Source organism: Meleagris gallopavo, chromosome 1 (assembly GCF_905368555.1).
Source record: "Meleagris gallopavo chromosome 1, MGAL_WU_HG_1.1, whole genome shotgun sequence".
Classification (NCBI taxonomy): Eukaryota; Metazoa; Chordata; class Aves; order Galliformes; family Phasianidae; genus Meleagris; species Meleagris gallopavo.
Window position 1 is genome coordinate 72427170 of NC_139404.1, and position 18748 is coordinate 72445917.

At 39.9% G+C, this 18748-nt stretch overlaps 1 long non-coding RNA gene across 1 annotated transcript in view; it reads right to left on the bottom strand.

The window, feature by feature from the left end:
- Positions 1 to 18748, bottom strand: part of LOC146545407 (uncharacterized) — a 34517-nt gene that overhangs the window by 1746 nt on the left and 14023 nt on the right. The window contains exon 3 of the long non-coding RNA XR_014885807.1: positions 1 to 42. This exon is cut by the window's left edge and continues 1746 nt beyond it. This is a non-coding gene — a long non-coding RNA (uncharacterized LOC146545407). The remainder of the gene's footprint in view (positions 43 to 18748) is intronic.

Sequence of the window (18748 nt, forward strand, 5' to 3'; positions counted from 1 at the left end):
CTTGTTGTTTTAAGCAGAGAGACCTCACCTGGAGCTTCACATCTATGGATACAAAAGGAAGAATAAAATTTGAACTGCTATTCTGATCTTGTTTCCTTCATGGGATAGATTGCAATCCCAGACATTCCTAGAAAGGTGACCTGGCAAAAGACCTGGCATCCCTTTCCTGTAATGGCCTCAACTCATCTTCTTCCTCCAGAGATAGTCCAGATCAAACACTTTGCACCTTGGGATTTTTTCTGTGATTTCTGATTGTGTGCAGAGCCTCTTTGGACTTCATGTAATCAATAACTGTTGGTGAAGGACCCAACTTTCTGAAAATATATATCATCACAGCTGAGTTATTCACTGAAGATTCTCTGCATGCAATGACTATTTTTGACAAGTTAAGACTTACTATTACTTACTATTACCTGAGCAAAACAAGGCAGAACTAAATCTGCTCAGCCAGACACCATGTTTTGTCTGCCTCTGAGGCTTTTAACACAGGACATGCTGCTTTCCCAAGGGCCTGTGCTTTCTCAGTTGGGTGGGAAGCAGGGCATATGCAAATCCTGGTGAAATAACCCACAGCGTGGGGCCCAGCCTGTGTGTGCAGACAACTCTCACCCGGTGAAGGAAAGTGTGTGTTTTCTCTCTCTTTTCCCCTCCAGCTGGAACAAAATGTGAAATCTTCTCATAAAAGCAAACTGAGAGATTCTTGTTTTCTCGAAGGATCAGAGCAAAGAACTTCTTCTCCCAGCCAACGCAGAGGGAGTTCCCCTCCTGGAGGACTATGCTTGCCAGTCTCACATGGTGTTAGAAAAGTGTTGTGCTGAACAAGGGCTCTGTGGGCCAGGGACTTATCTCTTTGCTGCCCAGTAACATCTCTGCAGTCTCACCTCCATCAGTGTAGTTTCTCTCCTGCCTTCGCCTTGCTTGTGAAGAAAAGCAAATCTCTTACATGTACTTGTGCCAATGATAGTGCTAGCTCTATGTTTTGAGATATCCACTGCTCAGAGAAGCCTTAGAAAAGACCATATGCAGCTTTCTTTAAAAAAAAAATTCATGAATTGTTCTGTTTTCATGTCCATAGAAACATATATTAAAACATTAGCCTATATCATACATGTTGTATCACTCAAGAAGTAAATAGAATCTTTCATGTTTAGAAGGAAAATCTACAACTAAGGCAGTTCCTCTTCAAGAAAAGGTTTGAAAATGAAACGTTTTGATTTCAATGATAAATTTTCTTTGTGGAAGTAGACATCCTGAAAGGGTATAATATAGAGACAAGAGATTTCTCTTGTTTTTTATTCATTTCCTTTTGCAGTTTTTTTGCATTTTAATAAGTTAATTTGGGCACTGCAAGACACTGTTAGTTGTATATCCATACTCACTGTCCTGCCTGAGACTCTTCCCTTGCAGAAGACAAACAGATAGCAAGCTTTGAGTAGAGCCACTTCAACCTTGGCAGTAGGATTTTTCCTTTGTTTTGTTCATCACATCCTGCATTTCCCATGGAGAAGGAGTTTCATAATTTTATATGAATAGAGACAGATTAAAAATTAAATTATTTACTCTATCCCTTGAAGCTGTGCCAAGAGTTTTGTTTTCCAACAACGTTCAAATGAACTTCAAGTTTTGTGATGTGACCAAATACCATGATTCATATTCCTCTGTTTTAGTAAAAGCAAGTTTTCTTCAATTCCCTATACCTCTTCTCCCTGCACAAGATAAACAGATGTTTAGACCCTCAGCTAGAAAATGCTAACCTATTTTTCCATCTCCTTGAGCACTTTCTAAGCAGCCTTCGTCTTTCTTTCTTCCCTATACTTAGCAACCACATATGTATCAGACAGACACTCTTGGGAAACCATCCTCCTAGACTACCTGTTTTCTTTAGAGCACACTGCACTGCAATACAATTAGCAAATATTACCTCCCTTTACATAGTAACTCACACTTCTATTTTTCCCTAAGAGGAAAATTTCCTCTCTCTCAGCTATAAGAGCATCTTTGTATCTTCCTGCCTATCTTCATTTTGTGTAGAGTGTTCTGTTACACATATTTACGCACAAATCCTCCACCATAATGTGGAAGTTCCTTTGCCTTCAGCAGACAGCAGACTGATACAAGTGAAGATCATGCAGCAGTAGGAGCTGTAACAAAGCTATGATCTGAACACTGAAGCTGAAAGATGAGTAATGAGATATTTTATCTGGGCTCCTCCATAAAAGAGCTGTTGCTGTAGCATATATACAGCCTAATGGCATTTGAAGGGGTTAAATACTCCTGGAAAGTGAGCTTTCGGATGAATTCCTTTTCCTCTTGGCCTCAACATAAGGCAGTGCTCTATTAGACTTGACATTTCTTAATGTGAATTAGCAGTTCAGTGGAACAGGATCCAGAACTGAGTCCACTCCTTCTTCATATCCATGCATTAATGTAACAAAAGCAAAAAGGTGTCAGCAAGGCTAAGAATAACTGAACAGATCTTGTGCCAATTTGGAATAAAATATTGGACCCTCCAGAAGTGGAAGTAACTTAGTTGCTTCTGAACTCTAAGTAAGGCAGGTATTTTAAATCACCCTTCTCCAAACCACACACACACACACACACACACGCACACAAAAAAAAAAAAAAAAAAAAAAAAGGAGAAGAAGAAGAAGAGAGAGAGAGGAGAAAAGAAACATGGATAAATTCAGGTACTGAATGTAAAACAAAAAATAAATTAAAAAAAAAACAAATAAAATGAAATGAGTCATTTCATCATTTTGGTAGGACAAACAAGAAGGAATGCCAAATTATCTCTCTAGACTATAAATTACCTTTTCCCTCTTGCAACAGATTTATTCAGTGACTTTAAAATATATAAGTGCCCCCTTGTCCCATTTCCACTGCTATCCTGGGAGGGTCTTTTCACCTACTGCCCTTGCTCAAAATGTTCCATCAATTTTGGTACCTCGATCCTACCCTGTCTCATGAAATAATGGATGGAGCCCAGCTAGACATGAAGATGTGCCATCCAGGAAACCAGACCAAAACTGGTATGTTTAAAAACTTGTTTGAAGAGAGCACAGGATGACAGGGAGGGGGAAAGGAGGTAGGGGATGTTTTTCAGCCAGTGTTTTCCTTCCCCTCATCTTCTCACAGATATTTGCCGTTGTTCAGTGATGCAGAGAAAGATGTGGGAAGGAGGAATGATAACCAGATCCTCACGGCACATCTGTCTCTGGATCCTCATGGAAGCCACCATTGCACAAAGAGAGGAGGGAGAGGAAAAAGGGGGTTCCACTTTCAACTTTATAGAGATGAAGTTATTTTAAGCAATATCTTTGAAATCAAAAAACACATGTTCTCTGTTCTGCAGTGTGCTGGGGAAGGCTCAAACACCAGGCTGGGTTGCCTGGGGTTGCAGGCCCCGCCAAAGCAAACAAGGAGCTCTGAGGTGGGTCTGAGGCAAGCTGGTCATCAGCAAGGAGTGGTGAAACAGCCAAGTCTGAAGGAGTGTGGCCTGGTTGGCAAACAGGGAGTACAGTGTTGACTGTCCCTCAGGTATTTCCCTTTGAGTTTGCTGCTTTCTTGGAGCACACCACTACGAGCAAATGTTCCATGATGCATAGATGAAGGATGGGGGCTCACATATTGGGCACGAGCTTTGTGTGCATTTCAGGCTGGAATTTGCTTTAATTTGTTTTTCAGGTTTTGATCTTCCTGGGTTTGGCTGGATGTTCTGCTGGTAAGGGGAGTGGTGATACATTGCACCCCACTGTGCTGTCAGCCTGGTTCACAGGTCAACCAGCCTCTGTGTGGCCAAGTCCAGTCTACACTGCTTCCCTGGCTAGCAGTTCACAATATCACACCTTGATACTTCTTCTGCACCTATAAAAACCTACTTCCACTTGCCCTCAAAGGAAGTATTTAACTATGGTTATGTACTGAGTGCAGGTCTGGATGCTAACATCCTCAAAGGCAAAGTGTTTTCCAACAGGGAAGCACTGGTTCAGTTGCATCCCCAAAACCTAGGTGTTATTGTTAACTGAATCAAAAAATCTATCTCAGACCAGAGAAGAATTAAGCTCCATTTTCAAGCAGAAACAACTCATCTGCTTTTCTGAGAAAGGATCAAACACCTGACTCAAGGCTGTCATATGGCTTTTGAGTGAGTGGAAATTGATTATGCTGGGCTCTACTCTGAACCTGGTGTCTGCAGTGGCTTTTGGAATCTGCTCTGGTACTGCAGTATTTCTTGGGAGTTAGACAAGCATACTGAAGGATGGGGAGTCCCAAGGCCATCTTAGATACACAAGACATTAATGGAAAAATACTCACTTGTTTTCCCTTCTTGGCTGCTTTTCTGGCACACAAGGACAATTTCACAATTGGGATGAACAATCAGATAGGGAAAAAAGAGGCAATGTCTGTGTCATTTCAGCTGGCATTTTGAGATGCAAGTCTTCATATTATGAGCCTCATATATAGATGGCACAGCAGTTGATCTTGGTGGAACTTCTTGTTGTAAGGATGTCTACATTCATAATAATATGCAGACTGAGGGATAAGGGTTCATTCAAATACCTTTTGTTCACCAAATGATTATTTTACATCTGAATTTGCTGAGTGCCCACAAATTGAAGCCAGTGGGGAACAGAGGGTACTCAGCATTCCTAAGAATTATCCCCAGGATATACAAGTATTGCATTAAGTCTTTAGTGTTTTACAGATTTGGCTGATTTTCAAGATCTTTAAAGCATGACACTGTGCATTTGTAATATTCTTTCCTTTGGTATGCGTGTGTTGCCTGTGGTGGGAGTACTGGTATAAGAGCTTACCTCAAAACAGATTTTAAATCCCATCTCTCATTTTACCAGAGGCTTTGTTTACACAGAGGGCTTTGTTGTGGCAGTAATCACTAATGTGTTTGAAAATTGTTCACACGGTAATTAATCTATTCTCATTGCATTGCACTGTTGTTAGATTGGTTAGTATTATTTCCATATTACAGGAAGAGAAATGAGGAATATTAACCCATGACGAATGAAAGGAGGCTGTAGGAGAGCAAGAAAAAGAACAAGCATCTCCAGAGTTAACAGACTAATGCCTTAACCATGTGAGCATCCTTTCTAAGGTTTTATTTTTGCCATATCCTTTTTTTCTGCTTGATCACTTAGGGCAAAACAACTTGTCCCTAGACATTCATATGCTTTTATGCCCATTTTATATGCTGGAACTAAAAATAGGAATTCTCTTCTCCCCTGTTAAATAATAGTATTGTAAGTGTACAGCATGGGAACCTGCACACATACACACACACACACACACACACACAAATTCCAGGGAACAAGCGGAAAAACAGATAAAACCCAGCTGTGGGAGAATAAGAAAGCTATGGAAGAGAAGATCCTCTGGAAGTATCCAGAGGGGAGCCAATTCTGAACATCTCTCACCATTCAAGATTTTCCTTGCTGTTTACCTTAATGCCTTTTTGAGATATAAACATGGGATTGAAGAGCGTTTGGCTTTGTCTCCAGATGTGATGCGTGTATCTGCAAAGATTTGCCATGATATTCTTTAACAAGAGTCCCACCACCAAGTTGGAGAGGCACTGACCAAAAGCTAAGGGAAACAAATCAGAAGTTTCCCATTCACTTTAGTAGATTTTAATCTTTGCCTCTAAATACAGTTTTGCTTTCATAGAATCATAGATCCATAGATTCATAGAACATTTTGAGATGGAAGGGACCCTTTGAGATCATCTAAACCAATTCCCCTGCAATGAACAGGGGCATCTATAGCTAGATCAGGCGTTCAGACCCCTGTCTAGCCTCCCCTTGAATGTCTCCAAGGATGGGTCTTCCACCAACGCTTTGGGCAGTGCCTCACCACCCTTATTGTAAAAGACTTCTTCATTATATCTAGTCTGAATCTCCCCTTGTCCTATCACCACAGACCCTGCTAAAGATTCTGTTCCCTTCTTTCTCACATTCCTATTGGAAAGCCACTAACAGGTCTCACCAGAGCCTTCTCTTCTCTAGGCTGATCAGCTGCAGCTCTCACCCTGTCTTTGTAGGAAAGGTGTTCCATCCTTTGGGTCATTTTTCTGGTACCCCTCTGAACGTGCTCCAACAGGTCCATATCTCTCTTGAGAGGACACAGTACTTCAGGTGAAGTCTCTTCAGCACTGAGTAGAGGGGCAGGATCACCTCCCTCAATCTGCTGACCATGTCTCTTGATGCAGTCTAGGATACAACTGGCTTCCTGGGCTGCGATGGCACATTGCTGGCTCATGTCAAGCTTACCATCCACCAGTACACCCAAGACCTTTTCTGCAGAGTTGTGCTCTAACCTCACACCTCCCAGCTTGTATTGACTGTGGGGTTTTCTGTGACACACATGCAAGATCTTGCACTTGGATTTATCTCTTGAAATTCTCCTGCACCCACTGTTGACCACATCACACAGATTGGTGTCATCCACAGACTTGCTGAGTGTATGCTCTCTCCTACTGTCAATGTCGTTGATGGAGATATTAAAGAGCATTGACCGTAGTACAGACCCCTGATGGATACCATTTGTTATCTGGACACTGAGCTACTGAATACCACCCTCTGGGTGGTTCTTTGTCCATCAGACAATCCACCCATCAAATACATATTCTTCTGAATTTAACTGAAGGGTGTTTTCAGGTACCATGTCAAAGACTTTACTAAGTCCAGATAGTGGATAACAGTGTCTCTTCCTTTGTGCATTTATGACTTCTATGCCATAGAAATCCACTGGTTTGATCAGAAAGAACTTATCCTTGGTGAAGCCATGTTGGTTGTCTCGTATTACCTCCCTCTATTCCATGTGCCTTAGCATAGCTTCCAGGAGATCTGTTCCCTGATCTTCCCAGCGCAGATACAAGTTTTTGAGTAACTGTAAATCCAAGATAACCTGGGAGCGGTGGTTTCTTTGTTTTCTTTTCAAGCACAAAGAATACAGAATCCTTTGTAAACTCCACTGTCTCCTGAGGCTGGTTTTGCAACAGTTTTGCCAAGTCCCACAGTTTCTGGCAAAAGATTCACTTATCTAGCTCTTGTCCCGCTATCCATCACTGCAGGGCTGGTAATTCACTTAGCAGTGCATCACAGCTTCTCACTGGATCTGGGAGTCTCTACACCAGATTGAGCCAACAGCTATTCTGGAAGTTCAGTTCCAGAAAGTTCACACAGAAGTGCACTCTTCTCAAATGATCCTGCTCAGAATGGATGACACTCCTGGCTGCATTTCTGTGCAATAGCTGGAACAAAGGGAGCGTTGCAATTGTCTGACTAAAATAATTGCTTAGAACACAGGCCCTGGGCTTTGCAATACATGGACATCAACACAGTGAGATTAAAAAAATCCTTTGAAAGTCTAGTTTGAGACTTAGAATTCCAAATAATAGATGATTAATCTATCAGTATTGTATCCCTCTGACCCTATCACCCTTGTTTCTTCCAAACAATCTGTGTACAGAAAGCCAACTTTAACTTAGGGTGTCTTTAGACAAGAAAAGCCAGCATTACCCTTTTATTCTTATATTAATGTGTATTTTCACTGTGTGGGGATCTATGCTGCGTTTAGGTACTTTGTTAAACATTTCTCAGTGCCAGTGCCCGTGAAATGCACAGAACAGTGTATGCAAGCTGAAGTAACCTCTGTCAGAAAAAGAGAGACCGTAAATTATCTTTGGGTCTTCAGGGAACAGCTGTCACTTGCCTAAGAACAATGATTCCTAAAAATACTTGGTGCTGGTACTAGAACAAGCAGCAGCTCTTACATACATGCATAAACAGGAGGAGGCATTTGGCTGCTCAGAGGATAAGGACACAGCATGACTTTGGGAACCCTGGCCTCAGGGCACAACCACTGCCATACTCTGCACACTTCCTTATTAGCATCACATTTTATATAGCAGCCACAGAGCAGCATTGCATTTTGCAATAATGTAACTAGGGTAGAAATGTCATAGTTGCCATTGGACTGAAAGTCAACTGTCCATTGAGATTCTTGAATGCACACTCCTGTGGATAATCTGGTGGACTTGTTCTCTTCAGAGCACAAGGATCCTTGTTTCAGACTTAAAATAACTGGTAGGGAGCACATCCAGCATAGTGCCTGTGCAAGATATCCTTCTAATTCACTACTTGCAGCTGTGATGTCTTGGCTAAGAATAGCTGCAATGTATTTCCTCTTGAAGCCAAAACATATGTAGAATTAAAATAAATCTAACTACATGGTTCAGCTAAGTCTTTCAATAGTAATGCTTATATTCATCATTAAATTCAACATACAGAATGCAAATTTTTAAAATTTGTTTGTTTAAAAAAAAAAAAAAATCCTCACCTACAGAAGAAATTCAGTATGCTTTGAGGGTCAGCACCAGATTTGTTACACACAGGCATATCCCCCTCCTTCAGGAGCTACCATCTTCTAGTTGGACTCATAAAACATGTTGATATGATCAACATGTTGCTCTACTTTTGGGTGTGAACATCCCAGGAAGTAGAAAAGATGAGCAGACGTTGGGCTCACGCTTGTTGCTGAGCCCTCTAAAGAGGAACCAGGAATCTGAACATGATCATTTTGAGAATTCCAGTCAAAAAACCTTCATTTCATTGAAAACAAAACCCCATGTGCTCCTGTGATCAACAAGTAATCTGAAGGAATCAAGAAATACTGTCCTTCTGCAGGAACAGTTCATGCATACTGAACAGGATTGGAAAAATAGAGTATAATGAGGTTTTTGTGTCTGGGTGGATAATGAATGGTTTTTTAATGTCTACAGGGCTTTACAGGTGAAATTTGAGCCAGCAAAGTGGCATTATGCCAAAACCAACTCAGCTCCTCTCTCAAATTGGCTGCAAGGCACAATCATATTCTCTGTTCCTTTTCTCCCCTTCATTTTTTAAAAGGATAACTCTTGAAAATTTACATTAACGAACAGATTTGAGGAGGGGAAAGGTATAGGGGAACTTGCTTGCTGCTTTCTGGTAAATGCTTAACTTGAGGTCCTCTGTCTCCTCTAAGGAACCATTTAGATCTAACTGACTCACATGGAAAGGTGGGAAACCAAGTAACCTAATATTCTCTCTTATCTAAAGTTTCTAAATGTGTTTAGAGCAGAACATCTCCATCCCTCTTCAGTCTCTGATCTGAGAGGTAGAGCTCTGTTTTGCAGAGCTCTCTTCACAGGCTTCGAGAGATGTTACCATGATCAAAGACAGAGGTAGAGAAACAAAGACATTCCTTTCAAGTTTTCTAGTCTCCAGCCAGCTGGTGACATTGACGGTGCTCCCTGCTCCCTAGTGAGGTCACATCATGTTTTTGATGGCTCCTGATGGACTTGAGCCCAGAAGAAGTTTCCTTCTAGGACAGGGTCTCAAAACTGCAAGCTTACAGTCTCATTGGGAGGTCTGTGTTTCCAAGCCCAGGTGCATCTTGCAAGTTAGGGTGTATGTGGTGTCCAAGACAATGCTTTGGGTACTCCTGGGACTTGCAGACTCTTTAGAGGGCTGACCTGGCAAATTTATGTCTGGCAAAGTCACTGCTCTGTTCTTTGTTACTCTGGTAGGCATGTGTGGTGAGGTGAAGGATGTATTTTCTCTTTGCCAGTGCGCAGAGAAGCCTCCTAGAAAATCATCTGTTGCCAATTTTTCACAGTGAATCTTACCCACATTATCCCTGGCACAGAAACATGGTCAGTTTGGAAACAGAATATGAAAGAAAAATAATTGCTCAGCATTTCAACCTCAGTGGGACAATGGGTTTATTTTCACTTCATCGTGGAAGGAGCAGGAGAGGTAAGACCGCTGAGCTGTACTGAAACTGTTCTAGTATGACAGAAAGGCTTACTGCCATTTATCTGTGCCAGTCTGACAGAAGCCACTCAGTGCTTTCTATTGCTTGCTCTCTCACATGCTGCAGATGTACACATCCACAGTTTTGCTCAGTCTCAGCAAGTAGTCTGATCTTTCACTGCTTCATCACTGGTAACCTCTCCCTGTGAATGATGAGATAAGAAGGTGGTACATTTGTCTGTTTTTTCTTTCTTTTATATCAACACTTCTGACATTTTGGACAACCAATATACAGTCTCGTTTCATCATTTTGTTTTAACAGAGAGTTTATTCAATTTAAAATTGTGCTTTATGGGTGAGGTTCTGTGTCTTTTCTTCATTCCTGAAACATCACCAGAAACATGACACAGAAGATGGCTACACAGACACTGCTTCAATGCTAGGGCCCTAGAAGTGATTTAAGGGATGGAGCGCCTTTCCTGTAAAGACAAGCTGAGGGAGCTGCAGTTGTTCAGCCTAGAGAAGAGAAGGCTCCAAGGAGACCTATTAGAGGCCTTCCAATATCTAAAGGGGGAACATGAGAAAGAAGGAGACAGAATCTTTAGCAGGGTCTGCAGTGATAGGACAAGGGAGATTCAGACTGGACATGAGAAAGATATTTTTTATGGTGAGGCACTGGAACAAGTCGCCCAGAGAAGGGATGGAAACCTTGTCCTTGGAGACATTCATAGCCAGGCTAGATAGGGCTCTGAGCAACCTGATTTAGCTGTAGATGTCCCTGTTCATTGGAGGAGATTTGGACTAGATGACCTCAAATGGTCTCTTCTGCCTTAAAAGGTTCTAAGATTTCATGAATCTATGAACTTGAGCTGAACTTTTACCTTGGGTCAAAAAGTAAAAATAACTTGTTTGTTTTCTTCTAGAGGGTTTGTGTTCATCAGAGAAATGAAACCAATACACAAACTGTACCAGGACTCAAACTCTTAATCCAACAGTTAATCCTTCACTTTCCTACCCTAACTAATAAAAATCCTGCAATTCTCTGATATGTCTGTCTGTGGGCAGGCAACTACATTTAAGGTCTGAAAGCCAGCTTGTTGTCTTGATATGGAAGACATTTTACATGGATAAAATCACTGTATCTAAACCATGTGAATAATTTTTCAACGAGATCAGCCAAACCACCTAAAGAGCAGCTCAGGAGTTATAATTTTTGGAAATATCTTATAAAAAATTTTTCATCTATCCTCACTTGGCTTAGACCTCTCGATGTTTTCATGCTTGCATCATATATTTTGGAGTTTTCTTTTCCTCCCAGAGTAACCAAGAGATATAGAGTAAATAAAGGAACTAGCTAAACAGACAAACAGAAACAACTACCAACATTTCCTGAAAGCAATGAGGAATTCAGAAATCAGAGATGAAAAAGCCCCATTAAGTTTCTTGTCTATCCCTCTGCCAGTGCAGGTTCAATCAAGGGACATTATTAACTGAGCTGCTTTCCAGTTTCCAAATCTATCTTCTAAGTGAGCAGATTATATCAATGCTGGGTAATGCTAGAGAGGAATGATCTAAAGAAAAAAAAAAAAGCTAAAGCATTTGTTTGGTTCTCCAGAGCCTTGTTTGCAAATTCAGTTGATGAGATGTTTGTGGAGGATAAGCACTGCTCTTGTCAATAGATATTGCCCAAATCAGTTGTAATTGATGGTGGATAACTGGCTGAATGTGAAAGGTAAAAGCTTAAAAAAAAAAAAAAGAGTGTGATGACAGAGCAGAAGCCAGATATGATGCTACAAGGATTTTTATTTAATATCAATCAACCTTTGTGTTGAACCAAATCATTTGTGGAAGCTTCACAAGAGAGGCAGTTTGCACTACTGAAATAATTCTGGCACCAAAGTGTCAGGATCTTCAGCTCAGCAGTTTCGTCCACAATGTTCACTCTGGTTTTGTTCCATTCCTAATTTTTTGCCAGCAAGATTCAGGCCTTTATTTGACATTATTTCATTTCACATGAATTTAGAACTGTTTAAAGGAGTTGTTTTTTTTGCTTTTATCCTGGATTCTCTAGGTGCATAAGATAGCTGTCTGGCTGTCATGTCGGAATGTCATCCTAGTCCTCTAACCAGAACTCATTCCCCTTCTCATTCATTCTCAAGATGCTCAATCAAAGCAATCATTCCACACATGCTTAGGTTTTTATGTCCTAAAATGGTCATTCTGAAAATTTATTCTAGTCATGAGCACTGTATTGTATGAAAATAGAAATCAGATATGGCAAGTGACAGCTTCTACTCAACTAGGTAAGCAGGATATTTATTATCTCTTTCCCTATTCCCTGTCCCAGGCAGAAACAGTAATACTTATAATATAATTTAGCGTAATATAATCACTACTGTGAAACGTAACATAAACAGTTGCTGAAGGAACTGTTTATTGAGTTAGTCATTAAATTATGTGATTCCAGTCACAGTGAATTGTAGTTTATGAGTGATACTTCAGGTGATAAGAAGTTTGGGTACACAAGTGCTGAAGACTTGGCTTGTTTTTAATTTACATAATATCTCCAAAAGAAGGAAAGCTAATGGTCTATTTCTACAGAAGCTGCAGAGAGAATATCAGAGAAGTCCATGCAGGAGCTAGTGTCTTCACAGGTTAGAGGCACAATGGGAACTTGTGCTTCATCTACACTAGCACTTTGAAGGAGGATCAATAGCCCCTCAAGGAAATCTTAAAGAGTTCTATGAATCCAGAAAATCATAATAAAATAAAATGAGTGAAAAACAGGAACTCTTTGAAAGTCAGAGATAATTCATGAACAGAAATTCATAAACTCAATTTGGCTTTCTAATCATACATGGAATAGAACACAGAAAGTTCTGAGTGATCTCATAAGCTTGCATGTGGAACACAATAGACATAAAAAAGTCCTGTGGGGGAAAAAAAAAAAAAAGGTTTATACACACTGGAGCACAAAAAAGGTTGGTGTGTAATTAGTTTATTAACAGCTTATGTAAAAGTATTTGAAAAGTACCTTTGTGAAATCCTCAGTTTCTTCTGAGACCTTGTACTGAGTGTTTTTCCATCCAAGCATTCATACCAACCATACATCAATATAGCTGATTTCAACAAAAAAATATTCCCTAAACCTACCAATTCAAAGATTAGAGGTTAAATTAGAAGTAGGCCTAGTTCTGATAGACACTCAGATTAAGCTGTAGGTCATTTAGCTTAGACCTATACTGAAATGAAGAAAAAAAGACTTGGTTTTGAGGGCTAAGGGGAGAAAAAGAACAGTGTGAACCAACTCTGTATTTCCCAAGGATTTGTATTCCCATTTGTAAAAAGCAAAATTTACATCCCCTATCTTTGTAATCTGAGTTTTCTTCTCATATTTCATCAGATACCACTTAAGTTCTTTCTTTTTCTCATTCACTTATTTAATTTTGTTTGTTTTTTTTTACTTGTAAGTAGTTGCCTCCTGAAAATATAACTTTGCTTAAAATGTAGATGCACTTAAATGTACAGACTACTTAAATGTATAAACATACAAAAGAATTCAAACATATTGCCATCAATTACTATCATTATAGCATAGAACAAGAAGTACCCTGGAGGTAGCTGGCTGTCATGCATAATTACTATTTATGCACTGAAGTGAGATGCTACTGTCACTTACTGGCTTCTGAGTCTGGTGCTGGGGAACACCCACAGTATGGCATAGGTTCTTTGTGTAATATGTTGCCCAGTGTTTCTCATTAGTAAATTGAAGAGAAAATCACACACCTGATATAATCAGGTAAATTAAGCCTTGATAAAACTTATCCTATGGAACAAAGCATCTCCAGGGTAGAATTACACCTTGATATGTTACTGAGTGGATTTCATTATTAAGAATATATAGTAAATTATAGGCCCCATATGTTTCTGATTTTACTGATTTTAAAAATAGAAAGTGAAAGCTCCCAGCTGGGGGCACAGCTGTTGCTAAATGCTAATAGAAATCATAGCCAGGAGTGTCAGTTGTAAAAGCAGCAGCATGCATCTGAAGTTGAGGGAGAATTTTGTTTCTCCTTAGTTTGCAGCTGAATCTCACATGGGGAGAATTCCCCAATGCCTGAAGGATCAACTGTCTCTACTCTGAGACAGATGCAGGCGTGTTTAGCTGTGTGATTCTCAAATATTGATACTGCTCAGACAAAAATGTCATTCCAGAAACCTGTTGTTATTGCCACTATCTTCTTTTAAAAGCATTCAAGTCTGAACACTAGTAAAATGTATCCATATGGACTGCCAAGAAGGAGCGGGACCACAAGCTTTAGGACACCATGTGCTGTGGTAGGAAGATTGCCCAACTCTTGAGGGCAGTTCTAATGACCCACAGAAACCGCGAAGAGAAGAATGGAAGTGAAAGCAGGAACGGTAATGAGTTGTCACAGGAAGAGGGTACCAGTGACTACCTTTTAGGCAGACACTGGTGTCTCCCCCCACGTCCTGGTTTCAGCTGGGACAGAGTTGACTTTCTTCATAGTATGTGATATGATGTTATATTTTGCTTTAGGAGAAAAACAGTGTTGTTAACACATTGATGTTTTACTTTTTGAGCAGCATTGTATAGAGCCAAGGACATTCAGTTTTCCAGTTTCTCATACTGTCCTGCTAGCTAGGGGCACCTTTGAGGGTGAGCTGGGAGAGGACAAAATCAGGACAACTGACTTAAACTGGCCAAAGAGATATTTCATACTGTGTGATATGATGAGAAAAGAAGTTGAAAAACACAGGGGAGTTGTCTGGGGAAGGGCACTTGCTGCCTGGGTCAGTGGTCAGAAGCTGCATTGTGCATCACTTGTTTTGTACATGTATATATATATATATATATTTTATATGCGTATATATATATATTTATTTATTTATATATAGATGGCATAAGGGATGGTAGGACCAGTGCATTAACTATTTCAACTTCACCATCATACAAACACCTCTAGTAATAAGGAATAAAGGAAGAGCAGCCTGAACAGCCACCAGAGCTTGCAGGCTCCCTTGAGAGCATTCTGGCAGGCCAGAGTCTCATTCATTATCGAATAAACCAGACAAATTGCACTACCACCCACGGAATTGAGAAAGAGCTCTCAATTTGTCAGTGTTGTCCATGTCCAGGCCAGGTGAGGTTTCCCATGTTGAGATATATCTATGTATATAAGATTATCATTACTATTATTTTTTTATCTTCCTTTTCTTAGTAAATAGTTTATATCTCAATCCACGTGTTCTACTTTGTTTTTTTTTTGTTTGTTTGTTTTGTTTTTTTTTTTTTTAATAGATTTTCTCCTCAAACCTACTGGGAGGGGGGAGTGAATGAATGATTGTGTGGTGTTTAGCTGCCTGCCAGATTAAACCGTAACACCCCAGAAATGTTCTGTTGCCTTCTGTCTGGATGGTCCTATGGGAAGGAGGCTATCAGGAGAAACAGCTGTGGAGGTCAAGCATCTCCTCTTCCAGCACAGAATAGCTTGCACTGAGTCACCATTTGCAGTATAACAGCAGAAAAACCTATCCTGTTCTTGTTTGTGCTTTATTTTGAGTTGTTCAAAATGCACCTATTTGTGAAGACCTATACATATCAGTTTCAGCTTATCTTTCCAATTCTCTGTCTATAGTGGAATGTTTTTGTATGAATAGACTTTAAAATGCAAATGCAAACAGTCTGTTTATCTCTTCCGTTTAAAAGGAAGAAAGAACAAAACTGTGAAAAGTGGTTTTAATCTATTGGTGATGTTCTGTTCAGGATCTGTGTTATGAGAGCCTCCAAAGAGAACAGTTTCTACACAGCTTCTGTCTCTTGATGTTTCATGTCTGTAGACCTCCTTATTTGTATAGCAGGGAAAATAAGAAATGATTTTTTGTTTAATCATTCTGTCTCCTAACTTGTTAAGAATTTAACGACTGGACTGGACCACCTAACTAGAAGACCTACTTTAAAGACAACTTTTGATGACAGAAACTCTTGGTTAGGGAATTTTTGAAGCAAGAGTACCCTCTACTGGAAGTGAGAAAGATAGAGTGATCACGGGTCGCCACACTTAGGAACATATATTTTATTTTTTCTGACTGTTTTTGTTAAGTATTGTGCGAGAATTATTGTCCTCTCCTATTCTCCCAGGAACAGTAAGATATTTTTCCTATTGAAGTGTAAAATGAAGAAGAAACATTTTTCACTGCAGACCAAAAGTTTCAGAGTAGCTGCTTTCTACTACCTGAAAAACTAAATAGTATCCTGACATCTTCTTGTCCCACCTGTAAGCTAGCACAGGACCTCTGGCCACTGAGTACACACGGAGAGATGTACAAGTGCATCTTTAGGTTACTTAGATACACTGTTTTTGTATAAACTGCACAAGCAAAAAATTTGCTTCTGAGTTGCTGCTTGTGCTTTAAGGTAGCAACAGCTGGCACAAGGGATGGAAGAGCACAGTAACTACTGCACTGTGGCCACTTATTCTTGCACAATTAGTCTATAAAGTTCTTTCATAAGAATGAGCATACATGCTCTGTGTGAGCTATAATCGAATTTAATAAGGCTACATTGGAAAGCCCAGTTTTACACATCGTGATAGGTGTTTCACAGATCGTAAAATCCAAACAGAAAGGCTGATATGCACAATATCACACAACTAGGAGGTTTCCCAGTCACGCTGCTGCCTGTATCTGATGGTTAGATCTTTCTCCATTCCCATGCTGAGAATGAGCATTGGTATTCCTGCAGAGAAATAAACTCCATGCATATTTATGAAGCTTCTTGACTTGGACATACCCTTTTCCACCCTGAGTGTCATCTTGTGGTTACAGCAGACTAAAAGCTGTGAGAAATGACTTTGTCACCAAGGCTCTGACCTCTGTGTTATTGCAATATTAGAAGTATCTTGTATGGTGTTGCTGCATATGCTTACCATTTAGTAATCATCCATGTCCATTTTGCAGTAGGAATTCACAGGACTGCGCAATACAAAGGACATATAGGTCCTACGAAGCGACATCACAAAGAGAGAGGTGTGCTGTGTCCAGCCATTCTGACCACATCTCCTGTATGAAACATTCTCAAGCATTTCCTGAGAACAACTGAGTGAGTAAGTTAGTCAAATCAGGCCAATAGCATGTCCTGGCTGTGCATCTTATGCTTTTCTCACAATACTGGTCAGTGAAATAACTAAGAGTGATTGCCTCCTCTTTAAAGACTGTATGTGTAAAACAATGTTATGTCTGTATCATAGCATCCATGTGGAAGCTGACGTAGTACTGTGGTTAAAGTTGCAAAACAGCTTCTGCTCCAAGTCCCTTGCTTCTGATTCTGAAAGGTTCTTCTTTCTAGGCTGAAATTTTCCATTACTGAACTCAGCCAATGGTTTCTGAGGAGAAAAGCTGAGGAAAATCCATTCAAACACTCTATGAAAGTGGAAAACAAAATGCAACTTCTCTGGAAAAATATTTAGATAAATGTTTCCCTTCACATCCAGTGATGAAAATAAGAGTAGAAAATAACACTGTTTCACTTAGGAAGCAGAATAGTCCTCTTAAGCACATGATTCTCATTTCACTGAATTCTGTCTTATGCATCTCACCTGATTTTATTCTTCAATTGTGCTGGTTTAGGTGACATCAGAGCTAGTGGGTGTTTTGCCATGGCATCGTGGTTATCTTTTGGTATGCAGTGTGAATGTGAAGGTCTTGTTGTTTAGAAGAATGTGAGTGTTGTCACTGTATGAAACCCTTTTGCCAATATTTTGAGATGCAGCTGGCCCCCATTATCTGCCCCGCTATGGACCTACAAAGCAGGCAGTACTCTTTCAAGTGTTACTCAAGGCCTGAGACTTCAAAGAACTCATTAGTGTTCTCATTCATTACCTTTATTAGTATAATTTTCCAGAAATGTAATACTGTTTTGCTATAGACCTCAAAGTAAGTGGTCTGGAGGGAAAATAAATAAATAAATAAATAAAAATAAAAATAAAAGCCTACTGGCACACATAAATTGGACATAAATCACAGAGTTCATTAAGTTTTGATACAGATTTTGTTATAAAAAATAATATATTTCTCCTGGGTGAATTATATCTAATATAAAGCTCTTTCATGTAGCTATTATTAAGTTAATATTATTCTGTATGCATACTTTGTTACATACTTTCACACTTTTTCATCTGTTTCTGAGTCTAAGCAAAAATGTAACACTTAGAGGAATCTAAACATGAGGGATGGGTTTTCCACACATCTGTTCTGGTTGTAGTGCTTCTCAAGGTACTAACAAAACTAGGCCAGCAAGGGGTCATGGGGTCATCCTCTGCTGAGGTGGGCATTGCGTATCAGCTCCTTGGTGAAACTGGGTAGGGTAACATTGATGAATTGCATCAGCTGGAAGTCTGCCTTGCTGGTGTATTTGGGAATTGTGGCGATGGGGGTGACTAATGTGTTGCAGTGTTTCTCAAGCTTTGAGACTGAACATCCTGAGGAAACTCTGAGCTCAGAGCAAACCTGAAGGAAATGCCTTGTATATGCTGTGGGAGAGGAAGCCTAGGAGGATGGATGAGAAAGAAAGGATTTTTAGGGGATTTCTAATGCTGAAGACTTGGCAAAACCAGATCTTGGGACAAGTTCACACTAATAAATAGAGCTTGTTTTGCTGAGGCTGTAGAAAAAGTGACTTAGAAAGAAATGAAAAAGCTCCTGTGTTAGAAGTTTTTTATAAAGAAAAAAAAAAAAAAAAGAAAGAAAGAAAGAAAAAGAGAAAAATATGTTCATATTTCTATATTTTCTGCGTTTTTGTCTTCTAGTTTTTAAACAAATGTCTCTTTCCAAAGCGTTCATGCCTTTGGAAGAGGAACTGTTTTGGGATGTCACTCTGTGGATGTAAGCTTTACAGCAGATGTCCTGGTCCAGAGCTTTAG